Source organism: Lontra canadensis, unplaced genomic scaffold (assembly GCF_010015895.1).
Source record: "Lontra canadensis isolate GAN:19392208 unplaced genomic scaffold, GSC_riverotter_1.0 scaffold5, whole genome shotgun sequence".
Lineage (NCBI taxonomy): Eukaryota > Metazoa > Chordata > Mammalia > Carnivora > Mustelidae > Lontra > Lontra canadensis.
Window position 1 is genome coordinate 22,170,391 of NW_022630999.1, and position 24,869 is coordinate 22,195,259.

The following is a 24,869-nucleotide window of genomic DNA, read 5'->3' on the forward strand; positions in this document are numbered from 1 at the left end:
CAACTCTAAATTTCAGCTCAGGTCACCATCTCAGGGTTGTGAGATTGAGACCCACAGAGAGCCCTGTGCTGGGCATGGAGCCTGATTAAGATTCTCTATCTCTCCCTCCTTCCCTTCTCCTTTCCTCTCTCCCTCTTAAAAAAAAGGTAAATGTAGAACTTAAACGTTCACACACACACACACACCGCCCAAATGAAGAAACAGAATAAAACCATGCTGTGTGGGGTACCTGGGTGCCTCAGTCCGTTAATCAGCTGCCTTTGGATTAGCTCATGATTGCATGGTTCTTGGATCGAGTCCCACATCAGGCTCCTGGCTCAGTGGGGAGTCTGCTTATCCCTCTGCCCTTCCCCCCACTCATGCTTCCTTGCTCGCTCGTTCTCTCTCTCTCTCTCTCTCTCTCGCATAAATAAATAAATAAATAAATAAATAAAATCTTTTTTTAAAAAAAGAAAGAAAGAAAAACAGGGCTATGTGTAGACCAACACTGAAACAGTGTAGTGATCTAAGGATTATGATGTGTGTGTGTGTGTGTGTGTGTGTGTGTGTGTGTGTGTAGTGTCTGTGCATGTGTACACGCTTGTGTGTGTAAATTTCTCCATGGCTGGATCTCAGATCAGGAGGGAAGAAATGGAAGTGCTAAGTGAGAAGGCTGGAACACAGGCCAGGGCAGATCATGAAGGACCTGATAAGCCAGAAGGTGGGCATTGTCTGAGAGTAAGACGAATCCATGTTTTTGGAATGATTACTGAGCTTGAGAGCAAAACCCATAAAAGAAAGAAGTCTATAACTGAGAGCATTTTCATCAGAATGTGCCTAGAACTAACTAGTTGTAAGATCTTTAAATCTCTTCCAGCTTTGGCAGGTTATGACTGTATTTCTGAGGTCAGGAAATGACTTCAACCTGGGAATGGAGCTATTTTCTGAGTTCTTTTACTGAGGGGTAGAAGGGTACTCTCTCTTGCTTATTATCAACCTTGGGAGTCTATTTGGCAAGCTTTCTCTCACTCAATGACCCCAGCATCAGCTTCTCTATTTTTTGTGATTTTCTGTGGGGTGAGAAATCACACTACCTGGGTTCCATCTTGACCACATACCAGTTGTGTGGCTATAAACAAATTACTCAATGTCTTCATCCTTAATTACCCTTTATAAAATGGAGATAGTAGTACCTACATCTTGGATTGCTGTGAGCACTAAATGAGATGGTCTATGGAAAGCACTTAGCAGAATGTCATGCAAATAGTAAACCCCCAACAAATAGTTATTATTCAAGTAGCTATTACCCAGGGAAAGTTAAAAGAACACAAAAGCAAGAATGACCTATTAGAGTGGACATATCTTCTCATTACCTACTCTGAATCTCTTCCTCTGTGGAACCAACCCTTTTTCAGTCTATGTGGATCCAGTCTGTCATATAGTAGGGTAGGCATATGCCTTAGGTATAACCTATTCCCTTGTGGGGATTGATACAAGGCAAAGAAAATAGACTGGTTTACTTGGAGAAGTTCGTTCAATCACATACATGGAGAACCATGGACTCTTGGAATCTTGGGGGAAAAAGACAAAGGATCACTAATTTACCCATCAATCTGAAACTTGATATATGTGGTCACACTTCTGCCTGCATATTTCCTTCCAAGCAGTCCATTCTACTTCTATGTAGCCTTACTTGTTAGGTAAAATAGAAAGGAATTAATAGTCACAAAATTGTGGCTATGTGCTAAGCACTGTGCTTAGGTGTTGTTCACATATAATCCCAACATGTATGTAAAAAAAAATTGTCATTTGCACTACACATACAATGAAAGAGGGATTAGAATATGTTTAAAATTTAACTTAAAATATAGCTGTTATTCTCTAGTATGTTAGAGCTTCTTTGAGGACAAGAACAGAGGTTCACTAATATTGCCTGAAGGAAGAGCTGACTTATGACATGGGCACACATAGTCTGGAATCAGTACCCCATCAGGAATCTCCAAGCTCTTGCTCTACTCTTGTGCTGGGTATCTCTGCCTCTGTCTGAACCTCTCCCCTTGACAGGCTGCTCATGATTTCAACTCGGTCATGGTCTCTGTCATACTCTCCGTCCCCACATCCTCTCTGTGACACTCAACTCAGCTCTCTGAGCCCATTGACTCATTCTCTTATTTCTAAATTCCAGATTTCTGAAAGAGAACTCCACTCCCTCCAGTTCTCATTTTCCATGGTAGACCCTAAGCTATAGATCACTGGCAGATCAGTAATTGGCTACCCTAGGATCACCCTTGTCCATGGGGAGAAAGATCCTGTGCAGAACTGAATCATTCCATTTGTAATTTGGGAAATGGGTGCTACGAATGAGGTATAGTCCCTCAGAAGTTGCTGGGGTAGACAGGCAATAAATAAGAACTCTAATACAAATAAGGTCCATCTGCTGAAGTTGGGGTAGGGACCTGGGGTCTCTGAGTTCAGGAGATGGAATATGTTGGTTTCCTGAAAAAAATTAAAGAAGGATATTAAGAGAAGGAAAGGATGTTGAGCAACAGATAATATCTTCTTTAACAGAGCACCCTCCAGGACACACACCCTGCAGCTGGCCCCATGCCAGGCAACTGACAGATAATTAGTTCTTGTTGAGTGAATGAATGAATGAATATTTTGATTCATTAAAGGGATAAACTAATAACAAAGAAGGAAAAAATAAGACTAGGGTAGCTGTCAGGAGATGCAAATATTTTAGAAATCTCCCTGAGACCTTGTCTCACCTCTCTGAGCCTCAATTTCTTCATCCATAAAATAGCACCAAATAATTTCTTCGTAATAAAGTTGATTTGAGGATTAAATATGACCACTTATGGGCAAGTACTTTGGAATCATAAAAAATTAGGAAGATATTGTTTTGATTTATAAGCTGTAGAAACAAAGAGCTTCCTCCTGGACACTGGCATGAGTCAATTGGCCTTTGAAGTCATCCTCATAAATAGAAAAGGAGAAATGGTGCCTGGGTGGATACATGTTCTGACTGGTTCAAGAAGTCACTGTTACATGGATCTTACCCTCTAAAGACAAAAGAGAGTTTCCATCTGAATAATATGGAAAGTGCTGAAATCTTGGAAACCCAACTCTTACTTTTATGATAAAACCAAAACTTGGATTAAGAAATTGAAAGTGGAAGAATTAGTGGTAAAAACTGAAAATGTACATCATTCAACTTCTCTGAGGACATCCTAGTTGGCTCAAATATAAAGAAATCACTATTTCCAGGTCCCATTGTATTGTGGAAACTCAGATGAATATAACTGGTGGTGTTGGGCAGTTGAGTTCAATTTGATTTCATATAGCTTAGTGATAGTTATTGCTACAGATATTCCAGTTATCTTCCAGGCCTACCATGGAGTAGCATGCCCACTCTTGTCATGTTAGATAAGGTCACATGACTTGATTTGGCCAGTGCCTATGGGCAGAAGTGTCATGGGTCACTTGTAGGTGGGAGTCTATATGAATTTTGTATACAATTCACTATTTTTCCTTCCCCCTGACAGAACAGCTGGCTCTAAATAGTGAAAGCTTCACAATCCTGGGTCCATGAGTGAGAACGACATCAAGCAGGAACCCCTCCCCCCAATGACATTCACTGAAAGTCAACAAAAACAAAAACAAAATTTATAGTTCTAAAACACTAGATTGTTTAACTGCAGCATCATGTAACATATCCTAATATCACCTGGGCCCTATGGAAGCAGCAACGAGGAGAGGTTAAGAAGATTCAAGTGATATATATACAATGGAATACTATGCAGCCATCAAAAGAAATGAAATCCTGCCATTTGTGACAACGAGGATGGAACTAGAGGGTAGTATGCTTAGCGAAATAAGTCAATCGGAGAAAGACAACGGTCATATGATCTCCCTGATATGAGGAAGTGGAGATGCAACGTGGAGGGTTTGGGGGGTAGGAAAAGAATAAATGAAACAAGATGGGATCGGGAGGGAGACAAACCATCAGAGACTCTTAATCTCACAAAACAAACTGAGGGTTGCTGGGGGGAGGAGGGTCGGGAGAGGTTGGTGGGGTTATGGACATTGGGGAGGGTATGTGCTGTGATGTGTTTAAACCTGGCGATTCACAGACCTGTAGCCCTGGGGCTAATAATACACTATATGTTTACAAAAAAATAAAAAATTAAAAAAAAAAGAAGAAGATTTGAGTGAGACAGTCCATAATCAGAAGCTCTGACACTTACTAGCTGCATGGCTACCATTTAATCCTCTGTGGCCTTGTTCTTGCTCCTGTATCAGTCTAGATCTGTGGTTCTCAGATTTGGCTGCACTTAAAATCACAAGAGAAACTTTTCTTTAAAATAAATTTATATATATATATATATATATATACATATATATATATATATATATATATATATATATATATAATTTATTTATTGAGAAAGTGAGACCGAGAGAGCATGAGCAGGGGAGGGGGAGGAGCAAGGGGAGAGGGAGAAGCAGTGTCCCCACTGAGCAGGGAGCCCAACATGGGACTTGATCTCAGGAACCTGGAATCATGCCCTTTGCCATAGGCAGACACTTAACTGACTGAGCCACCCAGGTGTCCCCACAAGAGAAACTTCTGAAAAATATGCCCAAGTTCTACCGCAAATATTGCGATGTTTTTTTTTGGTCTTGGGTGGGACCTAGACATTAATATTTTCTAAGTTCAAATGTGCAGCTAGGTTTGAGAACCACTTGTCTAGGATTCCTTAGTTTTACTTAACTGGTTCATCTTTCAACAGTCAGGCTGAGTCTTCTACAAAAAGTCTTTCTGAATTCAAAGTTCCCACTTGAACTTTGGTAGCAAGTTGGGCACAACTTATCTCTGTAATCAGAACATCGCAGTAAAGTTATCCATGTCCAGATGTACTTTCTAAATGGAGTGTTGAATCTCCTAGGACACAGAGACTGTACTAGAATCTTCTTGTGCTGTCACCTCATGTCATACTATGTATCAAAGTATATACCCAATAAAGTTTATTTATTTAAGCAGAGAAAAGACCACTTGATGAAAATTAGGAAACCACTGGTTACCCTTGAGAAAACAGATATAAGAGAAGGATGGGAGATATAAGTAATCATTCTACATTGAGAAATGAAAGTGAAGTTAAGTTTGGTTATCTATTTGAGGATGTTGTCTTGACACAAGAAGTAGAAAGCCAGGTGACGATGATCAAGAGAATGGGTTATTTTTAGGATGGCCAAAAAAGGAGGTTTTGCAGCATTAGGAATAATATCATTCAAAGGGGGAAATGTGTTTCTGCAAAAAAGTTCAATTTTTGTTAGTCAAAGATTCAGAAATAGAAGAAGGAGATAGGGGAAAAAGCACTGGTATACAAAAAAATGCCAAGAGCAGTTATTTCTATATGCTAATATCTGGGTGCGATGATTTCTTTCATTTCCAGCAGGTGCTCAGTAAGTATTTGTTCAATGAATAAATTCTCTTTGTGTGAGTGAATATGTACATTTCTTCACAGGTGCAGAGTGAAGTTCACCATACAGTTTAAGACAAAACACTTTCATGGTCTGTCACACCTCCTCCTATTTTCTCTGATATCTGCATACCTATCCTGGTTTTTCTTTAATGTATCAAATAAATGTCACTTGAAAGATGCATAGTATTGCTTTGTATGTTATTTTTTAATTTATAAAATATTTTGCTATAGATTTCATTCTGCTTCTCTTTTCTCACTTAACCCTATGCTCTTAAGATCTGTGTTATTATATGTACATTAATCGTATAGCTTCTAATTCAGGAATATACCCTTGTAGGCATGTCCCCTATTATATTCATATAATCTCTTAATAATAAATACCTAGTTCACCTCCAACTCTCCACTAACACACAAAAAAAGTATTTCATGAACAATCTCTCACATATCCCTACATGGATCAGAGAAAGGATTTCTTAGGGGTAAATACCCAGAAAAGGGATTGCTAACCCATAAGCTAGTCACACGCTTAATTTTCATAAGTACTGCCAAGTCTCTCTCCAAAACACCAGACCAGTTTTACTCCTATGAGCTGTGCATGAGAGTCTTGTTTGTTTCCCCACATCCTTGCTAACAAATGTCCCTCCCCCTTTTTTTTTTTTTAAAGCAGGTCACAGATCCACACTAAAGAGTCATTTATTAATGGTCTAGCCAGAAAAAATAAAATGGAAATCTGGAGAAAAACAAAGGTGCCACCAACAAAGGAAGACTTTTTCTCTTCCACAACAGAAAGAAATTCTGAACCTCCCATAATCTGGGCTAAAGAACCAACATTTACAAATCCAGGTAAACATCTGGGTGGCTCTGGCCCCTGCTCAGAACAGCTGGCTTCACCGAGGGACGAGGAACCATATCCCTATATAATTTTTGCCAAGCTAATGAATGTAATGTGCTGCTTTGTTCTCTTTAGATTTCTTTCTCTACTATGAGTTTAGTCATCTCTTCATCTACTGGTTAACTGTTTATGTTTCTCCTTTAGTGAATGGACTTCTCTTATCTTTGCCCATTTTTCTATTGTGTGTGTGTGGGGGGGGGTGTAATGTCCTCTCTAAACATTAAAAGTAATTTTTTCTGCTCCTTCATCCCTCTATCAAATTTGTCCATTGAATACTCCACTGAACTGAAATCCTTAATAATGATTTACTGAAATATCAAGATTTATCTTTATGACTTCTACTTAAGGGGACTCTTATTTGAGGGTTTTTTTTTTCCCACTCCAAGATTAACTACGATATTTGCCTGTAGCTTTTCCACTAATTTTATAGTTTGATTTTGCAGTTGGTCTCTAATTGGGCTCCCTCTGGAACTCACCATTATATATGATATGAGGTAGAAATCTAACTTTATTTTTTCTATATAATAAGCTAGTTTTCTCATTACTTTCTCCTCAAACTCCACCCTTTCTTCATTGGTTGGTTATGCTATCTCTATTGTATGCTATGTAGAATATTAGACAAGTAAACATATATCTGTGAACATGTGTGTGTTCTGTGCTATTTATTCTGTTGCATTTGGGCTTTTTGTTGGTATTCTTGTTCTTGTGCCCTTATCACATTATTTAATGTGATGGCTTGGTAATAGGCTTTAATATTAAGAAGAGTGGTTTTGAATACTCTCACTATCTTTGGTTTTATTTTTATTTTTTATTATTATTTGCTATCTTTTATTTTATACTTCTATGAATATTCTAGAATCAGTTATTGAGTGCTTAAAAAGATCCTGTTAAGAGGATGGGGAGGGTGCAGTGAAGGTAGTCAGAAGGCACAAACTTCCAGTTTTAAGATAAACAAGTTCTGGGATTTTGTGTACAACATGGTCACTGAAGCTAATAATACTGTATTGTATATCTGAAAATTGCTGAAAGAGTAGATCTTAAAAGTTCTCAACAAAGGAAAAAAACTATACATGAGGTGATGAATGTTGACAAAACTTACTATGGTCATCATTTTGCAATATGTACACATACCAAGTTATCACACTGTAAACCTAAAACTAATATAATCTTATAGGTCAGCTGTAACTCAGTTAAACTGGAAAAAAAGACCCTGTTAAATGACCTGATTTATTAAAAAAGAATTGATATCTCTACAAACGTTAAATCATTCGATTCATTAACTTGGCACATTGGGTTCTCCTGCATTCTTTAATAGAGTTTCAATTTTTTTTCATAAAGGTCTTGTGCATCTTTAATTAATTATAATATGCTACATGCTTTTTCTTGCTAATGTGATTTATGTCTTATTTTTATATTTTCTAGACAAATATTGCTGAGTTAGAGATTGCTGTTGACAGCTACTTTCTACTTCGTATTCAATTAACATAGAGGACCTTAAAAAAACTTTATGAAACAAAAGAGGAAAAAAGAGTAATATGAGAAGTTTGCCATGTAGGAAAAGTTTTCCTCTAAAGCAGGAAGGAAGGAAACAAGAACGTTTAAAGAGAAAAATGCAGTGGATTAAGTGAAGGAAGTTGAATAGATTATTTCTTGAAATGAAATAGGACTGAGAGGTTTAAACTACATCCCCTGAAGAAAGAAATTATTTTTCTGTTAGAAAACCCAGTCCAGTCATGGTGCTCAAGGAGTTAGTAGGGAAATAACTCTTCTCAAATAGAGTTACAGAGGGGTACATGGGTGGCTCAGTTGTAAGGCGTCTGCCTTTGGCTCAGGTCATGATCCCAGGGTCCTGGGATGGAGTCCCACATTGGGCTTCCTGATCCAAGGGAAGCCTGCTTCTCCCTCTCCCACTCCCCCTTCTTGTGATCCCTCTCTTGCTGTGTCTCTCTCTGCCAAATAAATAAATTTAAAAATCTTTTTTAAATAGCAGTGGTGATAACGGACATCCCTGCCGTGTTCCTGACCTTAGCGGAAAAGCTTTCAGTTTTTCTCCATTGAGAATGATATTTGCGATGGGTTTTTCATAGATGGCTTTGATAATATTGAGGTATGTGCCCTCTATCCCTACACTTTGAAGAGTTTTGATCAGGAAGGGATGCTGTACTTTGTCAAATGCTTTTTCAGCATCTATGGAGAGTATCATATGGTTCCTGTTTTTTCTTTTATTAATGTGTTGTATCACATTGATTGATTTGCGGATGTTGAACCAACCTTGCAGCCCTGGAATAAATCCCACTTGGTCGTGGTGAATAATCCTTTTAATGTACTGTTGAATCCTATTGGCTAGTATTTTGGTGAGAATTTTTGCATCTGTGTTCATCAAGGATATTGGTCTGTAGTTCTCTTTTTTGATGGGATCCTTGTCTGGTTTGGGGATCAAGGTGATGCTGGCCTCATAAAATGAGTTTGGAAGTTTTCCTTCCATTTCCATTTTTTGGAACAGTCTCAGGAGAATAGGAATTAGTTCTTCTTTAAATGTTTGGTAGAATTCCCCCGGGAAGCCATCTGGCCCTGGGCTTTTTTTTTGTTTGGAGATTTTTGATGACTGTTTCAATCTCCTTACTGGTTATGGGTCTGTTCAGGCTTTCTATTTCTTCCTGGTTCAATTGTGGTAGTTTATATGTCTCTAGGAATGCATCCATTTCTTCCAGATTGTCAAATTTGTTGGCATAGAGTTGCTCATAATATGTTCTTATAATTGTCTGTATTTCTTTGGTGTTAGTTGTGATCTCCCCTCTTTCATTCATGATTTTATTTATTTGGGTCCTTTCTCTTTTCTTTTTGATAAGTCTGGCCAGGGGCTTATCAATCTTATTAATTCTTTCAAAGAACCAGCTCCTAGTTTCGTTGATTTGTTCTATTGTTTTTTTGGTTTCTATTTCATTGATTTCTGCTCTGATCTTTATAATTTCTCTTCTCCTGCTGGGTTTAGGGTTTCTTTCTTGTTCTTTCTCCAGCTCCTTTAGGTGTAGGGTTAGGTTGTGTACCTGAGACCTTTCTTGTTTCTTGAGAAAGGCTTGTACCGCTATATATTTTCCTCTCAGGACTGCCTTTGTTGTGTCCCACAGATTTCAAAGTACCATCCATTTTTTTCAAAGAAATGGAACAAATAATCCTAAAATTTATATGGAACCAGAAAAGACCGCAAATAGCCAAAGGAATATTGAAAAAGAAAGCCAGAGTTGGTGGCATCACAATTCCGGACTTCAAGCTCTATTACAAAGCTGTCATCATCAAGACAGCATGGTACTGGCACAAAAACAGAAACATAGATCAATGGAACAGAATAGAGAGCCCAGAAATAGACCCTCAACTCTATGGTCAACTAATCTTCGACAAAGCAGGAAAGAATGTCCAATGGAAAAAAGACAGCCTCTTCAATAAATGGTGTTGGGAAAATTGGACAGCCACATGCAGAAAAATGAAATTGGATCATTTCCTTACACCACACACGAAAATAGACTCAAAATGAATGAAGGACCTCAATGTGAGAAAGGAATCCATCAAAATCCTTGAGGAGAACACAGGCAGCAACCTCTTCGACCTCAGCCGCAGCAACATCTTCCTAGGAACATCGCCAAAGGCAAGGGAAGCAAGGGCAAAAATGAACTATTGGGATTTTATCAAGATCAAAAGCTTTTGCACAGCAAAGGAAACAGTTCACAAAACCAAAAGACAACTGACAGAATGGGAGAAGATATTTGCAAACGACATATCAGATAAAGGGCTAGTGTCCAAAATCTATAAAGAACTTAGCAAACTCAACACCCAAAGAACAAAGAATCCAATCAAGAAATGGGCAGAAGACATGAACAGACATTTCTGCAAAGAAGACATCCAGATGGCCAGCAGACACATGAAAAAGTGCTCCATATCCCTCGGCATCAGGGAAATACAAATCAAAACCACAGTGAGATACCACCTCACACCAGTCAGAATGGCTAAAATTAACAAGTCCGGAAATGACAGATGCTGGCGAGGATGTGGAGAAAGGGGAACCCTCCTACACTGTTGGTGGGAATGTAAGCTGGTGCAACCACTCTGGAAAACAGCATGGAGGTTCCTCAAAATGTTGAAAATAGAACTACCCTATGACCCAGCAATTGCACTGCTGGGTATTTACCCTTAAGATACAAACGTAGTGATCCGAAGGGGCACGTGCACCCGAATGTTTATAGCAGCAATGTCTACAATAGCCAAACTATGGAAAGAACCTAGATGTCCATCAACAGACAAATGGATAAAGAAGATGTGGTATATATATACAATGGAATACTATGCAGCCATCAAAAGAAATGAAATCTTGCCATTTGCGACAACGTGGATGGAACTAGAGGGTATCATGCTTAGAGAAATAAGTCAATCAGAGAAAGACAACTATCATATGATCTCCCTGATATGAGGGAGAGGAGATGCAACATGGGGGGTTAATGTGGTAGGAGAAGAGTAAATGAAACAAGTTGGGTTTGGGAGGGAGACAAACCATAAGTGACTCTTAATCTCACAAAACAAACTGAGGGTTGCTGGGCAGAGGGGGGGTTGGGGGGGGTTATGGACATTGGGTAGGGTATGTGCTATGGTGAGTGCTGTGAAGTTTGTAAACGTGGAGATTCACAGACCTGTACCCCTGGGGGAAAAATATATATATATATATGTTTATAAAAAATAAAATTATTAAAAAAAAAGAAATTGATATGAAGTAAATGTTAAATACTTAATTTTCAAAATAAAAAAATCTTTTTTAAAAATAAAAAATAAAATAAAAATGTTTATAATGTTAAAAAAAAAAAAAAGAGTTACAGAAGCCTAGAATTGAAGAACTAGAGTTGAAGAATTGAAGAACTAGACCTTCAGGAGAAAAGAAAACAAGATCAGAATGAAATCTAAACATTATATTCTCCACCTACTTCCCCATCTATAAAACGAGGAGACCAAACGAAATGATACCTAAACTTCCTTCTACTTCAAGTCTCTGAAAATATTCTTTTTAGAAAATGAAGCAGCAAGAGTGGAAAAAAAAAGAATTTAAGTGTGAATTCATCTCCTGTACTACCTCTCCTCTTGTACTGTTCTCTGTGGCAAAGAGAATTTTGAGAAGTTTTTCTCTTTGGGAACCCGAAGGGAGTATGTTCAGTTGATGTGACTGTCCGGAGACAATTTGGGAATGGCCACTTTTAGAAAGAAACTGGATTATTTTTGTCACTGGCATTTTGGCGGGTTACTGCATCGGCTCTTCCCTGCCATCAGCTACCCCCACTCTATTACTGAAGCTCTTCTCAACTGGCCCAATGCATTTTAAAGTTTTTTTTCTCACTTGGGCAGAGAAGAGGAAGAGGGAGAAGTGAAACTTCTGGAGTTGCAGTGTTAAAGAAAACTTGTTCTTCTCAGACTCTTTGCTGCCAAATTTTTACTCCAAGTTCCTCTTTTGTGAAGTAGGAGGGTTTTTTTTCTTCATATTGAAAAAAAAATATCCAAGACAAAGTACAAAACCTACCACCTGAGTGTCTTATGTAATAGCTATTTCTTCACTCAGCTGTGTTCTGTTTCTCATTTCCACAGCGAGCCCAGTCCCCTCACCAACAGCGCTAGGGGAACTTGGAAAGAAATTAAAGTCACGCTTTTGAAGAATCGTGAATCTGAAAATCAAACAATTCATCTCAGAATGCAAAAGTACATTTGCAAATAGGTGGAGATACAAATAAATTATTAAAGATGGATACAAGATGATTGCTAATAATAGCACCAGACTGAATATAAGCAATTGTCATGTGTGACCAATAAAGAAATTCATACCACATCATCAATATAAAGATTCAGCGACCTCTGACAAGCATGTTGTAGGTGTATATTTATTGCTGTGAAAAGATCTTCAGGATAGAAGTGAGGAAAATGATCTTCATGATAGAATGTGGCAATCAAGACACAAAAGATCACATACAATCTTAACTGTCTTTGTAGGAAAAAGAACACACACACAGACACAAGCCTGCACAATGATATAAAAGTCATGAATGGCGGTCCCCTCTGAGCAGAGGAAACAGGTAATTTGGGGTTCCTTTTTCTTTATATATCTATATTTTTAAATTTTGTATATCAATGAATTTACATTCTCACATTAAAAGATCCAAAGAGAAAGGAAACATAAAAAATGAAAATGGAATGAATGCCAGATATCTAGGTCTTAGTGTTAGCTCATCCAGTGGACACGACAGAAAAGTTTGAGTAAAGCACCAAACTTGCCTTGTGCCTTAGTTTCCTTATCTGTAAAGTAGGAAGAGCTGCCTTCCTCTGGCACAGTTTTTGTGATGAGTCAAAACATCTTCCCTCAAACAATTAGCACTAAGTTAAAAGTACGCTTGCCAAGGGCACAGCAATTCCACTCTTAGATATTTGCCCAAGAGAAATAAAAATATGTTCACACAAGTACATAAATGTCTGTAATATTCCCAGTAATCAAAAACTGGAATGCTCAAAAACAAAATGCTAGTCGGCAATAAAAAAAGAGGACACTACTGATACATACAGCACTAACGAATCTCAAACACATGAGGTCAGGTGAAACATCTAGACACAAAAGACTATATACTATACTATGTCATCTATAGGAGATTCTAAAACAAGGCAAAACTGTAGACATAAAGCAGATCAGTAGTTGCTTGTGGCTGGAGAGGAAGGGAGGGGATCGCCTGCCAAGAGGTCCATGGGAACTAGTGATGGAAAGGTCTGTGTCTTGAATGTGGTGATGATGGTAGTTACATAAACACACATAGTTGCCAATATGATATATACTTAAGACAACTGAATTTTATTATATGTAAGGTATATTTTAATATAGTTTCTTTTGAAAGCACACAGCAGAACTTAGGAGAAAAAAAAAACACACTATCCAGCAAAGTATGTAAAAATACATTGTAAAATGTAAAGCCCTCTGGAAATGCAAGGAATTTTTCTTAAGTGAATTTCTTTTAAAACTAAACAAAGTACAAAGAAACAACCTTGGAATATATTCAGCTAATGACAATTTCCCTTTGATAAATGGGGGAAGTGGGTGTAAGCAAAGAGGAAAAAGAATAATTGTTATCTGTTCCTTTTTCTTTTCAGCTGTGTTAAATTTTACATAATAGTTCAGGGGGAAAATATATATCCTTTAAATTATTTCAATTCTTTTCTCTGCTAAATACTTAGTTGGAAAGTAGAGAGGAGAAAATAGAGGAGAAAAAACTTGTTCAGTTTCAACTCCAAAACCTGCCATTGGAAACCTAGCAAAAACTGCCATTGGATGTCAAATATTTGGAAAGCCTTCAAGCTCACATTCTGTGTTTCTAATGACGCTTTAGAGAAATGGACTCAGAGTTGTGAATTCCTTGCCTGAAGACTCATGCTGGCAAGTCGGAGAGCCAGACGCTTCCACAAGCTCAGAGCCTGGACACCTGGCCACCACCCTACTCTGCCTCAGAGAGAAGCTTTCTGCAGAATACATATACAGTAAGAACCACTGTATATATACAGGAAGAACGCCCTCCCAGAGGGGGTCTTAGAAGAAGAAGGTTTTTGGAAATAAGAAGTGCAGAAGGTGAGGGTGCATAAAAGGAGAAGGAGCCCAAAGAGGAAATGGTGAGGCCTCCGAAGTCAGATCCTTCTTTCACAGTTGTGGCCTGGCTGGCCTCTGGTGCCCCTTACTGTGGGCATTGGAGAGAGTTGCCCACATGACACAGCCTGGACTGTGCCTAGGGTGACTGCCCAGTGTGCCTCGGTCATGGGATGGGTGCTGAGGGCTCCCTGAATCTCTGGGTTGAAAAGGAGCAGCTAACAACCCTACTTGTTTAACGGGAGGACATTTACATTTTGTGTCTGCCTCCTTTCCCAGGTTCTGGGCTCCTGAGGTATGACGATCCAAGCATGTGTTGCCTGGCTTCACTCTGTATTTCCTCTTTAAAGAAGGTGGTTTGAGGGCACTGGGAGACCTGCAGGAAGCCACAGAGGTTTACACCCTCTTTACAGCGTTTTATTTCTGGGGTGTAAATTTAAATTATTTAAGCTTTTAATTTTTAAAATTTTATTATTTTTTATTATTTTTATTTTTATTATTTAAAGTATTTAGTATAAGATGATATCCATTGGTTTTATATTAGTATTATCACAAGGTAATGAATGACCATTATGTATCTCTCTTTTCTTTGTTTCCTACAAAGGAAAAACAGGACAAATAGCTGATTGATCCCACAACTAATTGATAGTGCTATGATGTATATCCTGCCTTTCATAATCACACGGGGCATATCTTAGCTTTGGTGATCAGCTTTTTTCATTTCTTGTGACATGAACATGCTCCATATTCTCAAATTTTATTTAAATGCTCTTTTTGCTGCATATTTTTAAGTGTCTTCAAGTATCGATCATGTCATAATTTATTTAAATAATTCCCCTTTACTAGATGGTTAAGTTCTTCCCCTCAATGTTTTACTGTTAGAAAGAACACTTTAGTAACACTTCTTATGAAGTGTTTTCCACAAAAATATTGAAATTGGATCTAATCAAACACTTAGCTGTAACTTCGAGTTTATAGGAAATGAAACAATTTGAAAAGTCCACAAGGTGGGACATTTCAAAGAACAATCCCTCTAGTTTTTCAGCAAGTCAATGGCATGGACTAAAGGGAGGAGTCACTATTCAAGATGAGAAGAAACTGAAAGACAAAACAACAAAATGCACAGCAGTCAACAAAACAAAGAGGCAACCCACGGAATGGGAGAAGATATTTGCAAATGACAGTACAGACAAAAGGTTGATATCCAGGATCTATAAAGAACTTCTCAAACTCAACACACACAAAACAGATAATCATATCAAAAAATGGGCAGAAGATATGAACAGACACTTCTCCAATGAAGACATACAAATGGCTAACAGACACATGAAAAAATGTTCATCATCACTAGCCATCAGGGAGATTCAAATTAAAACCACATTGAGATACCACCTTACACCAGTTAGAATGCCCAAAATTAGCAAGACAGGAAACAACGTGTGTTGGAGAGAATGTGGAGAAAGGGGAACCCTCTCACACTGTTGGTGGGAATGCAAGTTGGTGCAGCCACTTTGGAGAACAGTGTGGAGATTCCTCAAGAAATTAAAAATAGAGCTTCCCTATGAACCTGCAATTGCACTACTGGGTATTTACCCCAAAGATACAGATGTAGTGAAAAGAAGGGCCATCTGTACTTCAATGTTTATAGCAGCAATGGCCACGGTCATCAAACTGTGGAAAGAACCAAGATGCCCTTCAATGGACGAATGGATAAGGAAGATGTGGTCCATATACACTATGGAGTATTATGCCTCCATCATAAAGGATGAATACCCAACTTTTGTAGCAACATGGACGGGACTGGAAGAGATTATGCTGAGTGAAATAAGTCAAGCAGAGAGAGTCAATTATATGGTTTCACTTTTTTGTGGAACATAACAAATAACATGGAGGACATGGGGAGATGGAGAGGAGAAGGGAGTTGAGGGAAATTGGAAGGGGAGGTGAACCATGAGAGACTATGGACTCTGAAAAACAACCCGAGGGTTTTGAAGGGGTGAGGGGGTGGAAGGTTGGGGGAGCCAGGTGGTAGGTATTGAGGAGAGCACGTATTGCATGGAGCACTGGGTGTGGTGCAAAAACAATGAATACTGTTATGCTGAAATTTAAAAACAAAAACAAAACAACAACAAAATACAGTCTACTAGACTTGTTGGGATACTGATCTGGATGTATCAGTTATAAACAGACACCTGGGGGGGGGGAATCAGGGAAATCCAAATAACTGGTATTCAATAATGATCTCTGGTTTTATAGGTGCTATAATGGAGATGAAATAAAAATTTTATTTCATATATTAGAGATGTATACTGAAATATTTAAATAAATAGCCATCACTTTAAAATGTATACTTGTTCCTAAAAATGTTGAAGACTGTGAACAAAGAAACAAAAGTTATAAAGATGAAGCAAATGGCAATCATGGAACTGAAAAATACAATTAATAAAATAAATGAAATGAGATCTTGACAGAATGACTCAATACTAGAATGGAGATAATAGAGAAGAAAAGCAAAGAACTTGAGGACAGATTAATAAAATTTACTCAATCTGAGTGACAGAGAAAAAAGATGAAAACAACAACAACAAAAAACAAACCCAGAGTCTTAGCAACCTGAACCACTACTAAAACAAGAGTTCACATTCACATCATTGAAGTTCCAGAAGGAGAGGCTAGAAAGAGTGAAAGTGAATTAATGGGAAGAAATAATGGCTAGAAACTTTCCAACTAGGCAAGAAAGAAAAGTATATTCAAGGAGCTGAGAAAACCTCAAATAAGAGAAATCAAAAAAATCATTCCACACCAAGAAAAACCACAGTCACATTTCTGAAGTTAAAGACAATGGAAAAAAGTCTTAAAAGTAGAAGAGAAGAATGACTCATTGTTTTGGAGGAAAACACTAATTTGAGTGACTGTGGATTCCTCATCTAAAACCCTAGAGGTCAAAGGAAGTGACAGATTTCAAGTCATAAAGAAAAGAGCTGTCAAACATGAATCCTGTATCTGGCAAAAATACCTTCAGGAACAAAGGGGAAATAAAGACATTCTCAGATGAAGGAAATTCTTAATTAAAGTGGAGGAACCATTTAACACAATTATATTATGAGTGGGAGGAGGTGAAGGGAATTAAGTTTCTATACTTCATCCAAACTGGTAAAATATTGACACTTGTCAGTTTTGCATGTACTATGCAATATATAGAGAAACCACTAAAAATCTACACAAAGAGACACACTCAAAAACATGACAGATTAATCAAAATGAAACTCTAAAAAACATTTAAGTAACCCACAAGAAGTCAAGAAATAGAAAATAGAAAGAAAAACTGAATAAATTAAAAAATGAAATACAAAATGGGAGACTTAGCTCTTAATGTATCAATAATTTCATTAAATGGAAATGATCTAAATACTTCAGTTAAAAAGGAGAGATTGGGAGAGTAGATTAAAAAGCATGATCAGTTTATAAACACAATCAGCTATCTATACTTCAAATATATACAGATAAGCAGGTTGAAAATAAAAGAATAGAAATATACTATTATGGGCTGAATTGTATCGCCCCCAAATTCATGTTCATGTTCTAACTTCCAGCATCAAAAAAGTAACAGTATTTAGCCATAGGGCCTTTAAAGAGGTAACTAAGTTAAAAGGGTCATAGGATTGGTCCTAATCCAATATGGCTAGTGTCCCTATAAGAAGAGGGAATAGGACACAAAAAGAGGATGACAAAGCAAAGACACAGTAAGACTTAGCAGCCATCTGCAAGCCAAAGAGACCTCAGAAGAAACCAAACCTGCTGACACCTTGATCTTGAAGCTCTACCTTCCAGAATTGTAAGAAAATATACATGTATGTTTTTAAAGATTTTATTTATTTATTTGAGATGTAGAGAAAGAGAGAGAACAAGCACTTGCAGGGGCAGTGACAGAGGAAGAGGGAGAAGCAGACACCACACTGAGCAAGAGCCTGATGCGGGGCTCAATCCCAAGACCCCAGGATCATGACCTTAGCCATGAAGGCAGGTACTTAACTGACTGAACCACCCAGATGCCCCAAAAATATATTTTTTAAACCACCCAGTCTATGGTATTTTGTTACGGAGTTTCTAGCAAACTGATACAGATACTACCATGCAAACATTAATGTAAACATTAATCTCAGAAAGCATGAGTGGTTATATACCATCATATAAAGTATACTTCAGTCCAAAAAATATTACCAGAGGCAGGAATGAACAATGACCCATCTAGCCAGATGTAACAATCCTAATTTATATGCATGAAACAGCTGCAAAAAAAAAAAAAATGTAAAGCAAAAACTGACAGAACTAATGGAAGCAGAAAAATTCACAATTATAGTTGAAGACCTTGAGACTCCTCTCTCAATAACTCAAAGAATAACTGGACATAAAAATCAGCCAGGATATAAAAGAATTCCACAACACTACAGCCAGCAGGATCTAATCAACATCTATAAATACCCATCAATAGCAGAATACACATTTTCTGTTTCACGGAACATATACCAAGACAGACAATATCTTGGGTTATTAAACAAACTTCAACAAATGTTTAAAAATTGAAATCATCTAGGGTATGTTCTCTATCCACAGTGAAATCAAACTAGAAATCAGCAACAGAAAGCTACCTGGAAAATCTCCAAACACTTGGGAACTAAACAACACACTTCTAAATAGTCCATGAATCAGGGGCGCCTGGGTGGCTCAGTGGGTTAAGGCCTCTGCCTTGGGCTCAGGTCCTCATCCCAGGGTCCTGGGATCAAGCCCCATATTGGGCTATCTGCTCAGCAGGGAGCCTGCTTCCCTTCCTCTCTCTGCCTGCCTCTCTGCCTACTTGTGATCTCTGTCAAATAAATAAATAAATAAATCTTTTAAAAAAAGAGTCCATGAATCAAAGAGGATCTCTTGAAGGAGTGAAAAATATGCTGAGCTGAATAAAAATCATGCTGCAACTTGTGGGACACAGCCAAAGCAATATGGAGAGGAAAATTTATAGCACTAAGACATACATTAGGAAAGGAGAAAAATCTCAGTCAGTAATCTGACCTCCTACCCCAGGAACCTGCAAAAAGATGAGGAAAAGAAACCTAAGCCAAAAGAAAGAAAGAAATAAAAAAGGAGCAAAAATCCATGAAATTTAGAACAGAAAAACAATAATAGAAACCAACGAAACAAAGAGCTTATTCTTTGAAAGAACAGTAAAATTGGCAAAACTCTCACCAGAATAACCAAAAAAAAAAAAAATGTAAAAGGAAAGAAAAACAGAGAAGACAAACTACCAATACCACAAATGAAAAAGGATACCAAAAAGCTGCTGAAAGAAACTTGATAATTTTGTAGCTATGTATGATGACAATGTTAACTAGATTTATTGTAGTGATCTTTTGCAATACATGCATATATCAAACCATGACATTGTGTACCTGAAATTAATGTCATTATTAATATAATGTCAATTATACCTCAATACAAATAAGAGAACCCGGAAATAAACCCACACAAATATGACCACTAATTTTTTTAAAGATTTTATTTATCTATTATTTGAGAGAGAGGGAGAGAGAGAATGAGAGAGAAAAAGCATGAGAGGAGAGAGGTCAGTGGGAGAAGCAGACTCCCTGTCAAGCAGGGAGCCCAATGTGGGACTCCATCTGGGATTCCAGGATCATGACCTGAGCTGAAGGCAGATGCTTAACCAACTGAGCCACTCAGACACCCGACCAATAAATTTTTTGACAAATGTACAAATGCAATTCAACAGAGAAAAGACACCCTTTTCAACAAATAGTTCTGGAACAGCTGAACATCCATAGGCAAAAAAAAACAAACAAACAAAAACAAAAAAAAACAAAAAAACCCACCTCGACCTAGCTTCAAACCTTATACAAAAATTAATCATTAAAATGGATCATGAATTTAAATGTAAAACATAAAACTATTAAGTATTTAGGAAAAATTATAGGAGAAAAGTCTCCTGGATCTAGAGCTCAGCAAAGTGTTTTCAGCCTAGACACTAAAAGCGTGCTTCACATAAGGAAGAATTGATAAATTGGACTATATCAAAACTGTCAACATTTTCTCTGTGAAAGATCCTGTTAAGAAGAAATAAGATAAGTTACAGACTAGGAGAATATATTTGCAAACCACATATCCAAGACTAGTATCTAGAATATATGAAAATTCCTCAAAACTCAACAGTAAACAAAACCAAAAATTCTAATCACAAGATAAACAAGACGTGAATGGAAATTTCACTGAAGAGGTTATACAGATGGCAAATAAGCACATGATAAGATGTTCAACATCATTAGTCAATAGTGAAATACGAATTAAAACCATAATGAGGTACCACCATAACCTATCAGACTGGATATAATTTAACATAGCAACAACACCAAAGGCTAACAAGTATCCAGAGACACTGGATAACTCAGCTGGTGAGAAGGTACATGACACATCTGCTCTAGAAAACAGCTTGGCAGTTTTAAAATATCTGATGTGGAAGTAGGTCCAAGTAGGTCTATTTTTTTTAAAGATTTTATTTATTTATTTGACAGACAGAGATCACAAGTAGGCAGAGAGGCAGGCAGAGAGAGGGGGGGAAGCAGGCTCCCTGCTAAGCAGAAAGCCCCACGTGGGGCTCGATCCCAGGACCCTGGGATCATGACCTGAGCTGAAGACAGAGGCTTTAACCCACTGAACCACCCAGGTGCCCCCTATTTTTAAGTAACCAAAGCAAGTTAGAGAACATTGTGTATAATTTGATCCTGTTTTAAAAAACACACAACACAGAACAAAATGTGTATTATATGGGTATTTATATTTGCATTTGTTTATAGAAAGTTGTGGAAGGATACACAAGTAACTGTGAATAAGGGTTACCTCTTCATTGCAGAATGAGCAAGAAGACCAAGGAGAGTACTTTTTCCAGATGTGATTAGAGGAAGTCTCTAGAGCAGCAGTATTCAACGGAACATTCAGTGATGATGGAATTGTTTCATACTGTGCTTTCCAGCAGGGAAGCCACTAGCCACATGTGGCAATTGAGCAACTGAAAGGCAGCTAGTGTGACTAAAAAACTGATTTTTTTTTTTTTTTAAGCAGGCTCTATGTCCAACATGGGGCATGAACTCACACACCCAAGATCAAGAGTCACATACTTTTCTGACTGAGACAGCCAGGCCCCTCAAGAAACTGAATTTTTAATTTTAATTAATTTAAAATATGGCTAGCGGCTAACTTATTGGACAGCACAACTCTAGAATCAAAACTGATGGAATCAGATCCTGTTTCTAGAATTTCTAAGTGTCAGTCTCTGAACTCAATTTGTTCACTTGTGGAAAGGGACTTTCTATTACTCAGTTATGTGTAATCTGCTCAACACTACACTTCAAAAAACCTTGGTAATATAATTATCACAACTGGGTCTGAAGCTAAAGAGATCTGACTGTAATAGAGATTTGGGGCTCACCAGTAACTGGGAAATAGATGTCAAAAAAGAAGCACGTGGTAGATTGAGTCTGGGGGCACATTAACACTTAAGTACATAGAGAAAGAGGATCCAGCCACAATACTAAGAACAAATGCAGAACAACAGGAAGAAAATCAAGATAAATGGTATCGCTCCCTGAGAGCAAAAGGCAGAGAAAGTTTTAAGAAGTATGGCTCAGTTAGTGGGGTCAAATGCTACAAAAAGTTCAAGTGTGATAAATATTAAGAAATAGCTATTGCACTTACATTGAACTTTTGCTTAATGGCTTCATTGGAGGAGTGGAGCCAGAAGTCAGATTGCATTAGTTTAAGGAGTAAATGGGAGGTAGGGAAATGGATATTTGGAACAGAAAAGTTTGGCTCAAAAGTAAAGGAAGGAGAAAGGAGAGTAGCCAGAGGTTTTTAAAGGGTCAAGGGAAAGTTGTTAGGGGTTTTTGTTTGTTATGCTCCCAGGCAGATGGGAAGGCTCTAATAGAAAGCAAAAGATTGGAGACGTAGATAAGAATGGAATGTACATATATTAAGACCTCTTATAAAGTTCTCATAGTCGTGGTCCTTGTTCAAAGCCCAAACTAGATGCTTTTCCACTAAGATCAGGAAAAAAGAAAGGTATTCCCTCTCCTTTTCAACATCATACTGGCAGTCTTAACCAATGAAAAGACAAGAAAAAGAAATAAAAGGTATATAGATGAGGAAGGAAGAAATAAAACTCTTTTGTTCACATGTGACATTATTGTCTACATAGGAAATCCCAAAGAATTGACCCTCCCCCGGTCAAAATTCCTGGAATAAGCCATTATGGCAAAGTTACAGGATACAAGGTTGATATCCAAAGTCTATTGCTTTCCTATATATCAGCAATGAAAAATTGGAACTTGAAATTACAAACATAAAACCGTCTATATTAGTACCAAAAAAATGAAATACTTAGATATAATCTAACAAAATTTGTGTAAGATATATATGAAGAAAGCTACAAAATTGATGAAAGAAATCAAAGAATTAAATAAATGGACAGATATTCCATGTTTATGAATCAGAGGACTCAGTATTGTTAAGAGTTCAGTTCCTCCCAACTTGATCTAGAGACTCAATGAAATCCCATCAAAATCCCAGAAAATTATTTTGTGGATATTGACAAAATGATTCTAAAGTATAGAGAGAGAGTCACAAGACCCAGAACAGTCGACATAATACTGAAGAACAAAGTCTGAGGATTGACATAACCAATTTCAATCTTTATTATTAAGCTACAGCAATCAAGACAGTGTTCTATTAACCAGAGGATATAAAAATAAATACATGGACAAAACAGAGAGCCAAGAAAGAGAATCACAGTAGAAAAATAAATACATGGACAAAACAGTGAGCCAAGAAAGAGAACCACACAGACATAGTCATTGCTCTTTGACAAAGGATCAAAGGCAATTCAATGCAGAAAGGATTGTTTTTTCAACAAAAGGTGCTAAAACAACCGGGTATCTGTGGGCAAAAAAAACAAATCTAGATGCAGACCTCACACCCTCAAAAAAATTAGCTCGAAATGGATCATTGTCTGAAATATACAGCGCCAAACTATAAAATTCCTAGAAGATAATACAGGAAAAAATCTGGATGACCTTAGGTATGGCAATGAATTTTTAGATACAAGACCAAAGATATGATCCATGTAAGGAAAACAATGATAAGCTGGACTACATTAAAATTTAAAACGTCTGCTCTGCAAAAGACACTGTCAAGAGAAGGGGAAAACAAGCCACATATTGGGAGAAAATTTTTGCCAAAGACATATCTGATATGACCAAATGCAAAATGCAAAATATGGAAATAACTCTTAAAACTCAACAGTAAGAAAATCAACAACCTGATTAAAAGATGGTTAAAATATCTGAATAGACACCTGGCCGAAGAAGATACATAGATGGCAAATAAGCATATAAAAACATGTTCAACATCATATGTTATTAGAGAATGCTAACGAAAACAAGGGTGTTACTGCGTATCTGCTAGAAGGGCCAAGGTTCAGCACCAGCCACTGGCAAGGCTGAGGAACTCCCATTCACTGCTGATGGGACTGCAAAATGGCTGCTCTGTAATATAGTTTAATAGTTTCCTACAAAACTAAACCTACTCTTACCATGCAATCCATCAAATATGTTCCTTAACCTGCAGGTGAATGTTCATAGCAGCTTTATTCATAGCTGCCCACACTTGGAAGCAACCAAGATGTCCTTCAAAAGGTCCGTGAAGAAACACGCTGTGATACAGCAAAACAATGAACAACAAAAAGACGATAAAAGGAAATTAGCTATGAAGCCACAAAAAGAAATAGAGGGACCTTAAGTGCATACTGCTTAGTGAAAAATGAATCCGAAAAGACCACAGACTATCCAATTCCAACCACATAACATAACTGGAAAAGGTGAGGGGGAAAAACGTTAATGGTTGTTCCAGGTGTTGGGGGAGTGAGAGGTAAAGAGGTGGAACATAAGGGCTTTTTTGGGTAGCACGATTATTCTCTATGATACTATGATGGTTATACACGTCCTTACACTTTTTCCCAAACCCACAGAATGCACGATGCAAAGCATGAACCCCCATGTAAACTGCGGACTTCGCTCGATAAAGGTGGGTCTGGGTTGGTTCACCAGTTGTACCAAATGCCCCACACAGGAGAGAGGTGTTGATGGTGGAGGAGAATGTGTGTTTAGGAGAGAGGAGGGTACTCTGTACTTTCCACTCACTTTTGCTGTGAGCCTAAAACGGCTCTTAAAAACTTTTTTTAAGAGTCGGCTGAGAAATGTGTGAATCGGCCATCATCCAAGGTCCAGGAATTTCCAGATAGAAAAAACCCCATCTCAGCAATCCACAGTACAAAACAAAGAAGGTTACCTTAGAGCATTTCCTCACAGGCCAAAGGGGATTTTCTTCTTTGCTTAGTTTTACAACTTGTGGAAGAAAACATTTAGTTCTTAGGAGTCCCAGGGGCTGGCAGCTAGACAGCCACGGGCCAACTTCCTGAGAAGCTTTCCAAACGCATGGTAGCGTCCAGACTTCTCGTTCCCAGGGCTGCCAATATAATGCTGTTGCCATGGAAGCCAGGTAGGGCCGGTCTGCTGTTAACCCAGCGGCACATGCCCTTTCTGACTTGCTACTCATCTGCCCCAGCCTGTTGTTGATGTTTTTTTGATGTTTTCTTGTTTCAGTTTGTACTCTGTTGTGTTTTCCAGAGCGCTGGTCACACAGAGCAAGCAAACATGCTGTCGCTTCCCCTCCCCCTCTCTCTAGGTCGGTGGTTCACAGCCTCAGCTGTACATTGAAATCACCTGGGGAGACTGACGAACTATAACAT

General features: G+C 37.9%; 1 long non-coding RNA gene across 1 annotated transcript; it reads right to left on the reverse strand.

Moving 5' to 3' along the window:
• Window positions 1-2,417: 2,417 nt before the first annotated feature.
• LOC116864239 lies at window positions 2,418-24,636 on the reverse strand. The gene is made up of 3 exons (XR_004381973.1): window positions 24,410-24,636; window positions 23,655-23,774; window positions 2,418-2,475 (listed from the first exon to the last, which is right to left on the reverse strand). It is a non-coding gene; the product is annotated as an uncharacterized LOC116864239 (long non-coding RNA).
• Between the last annotated feature and the right edge of the window lie 233 nt (window positions 24,637-24,869).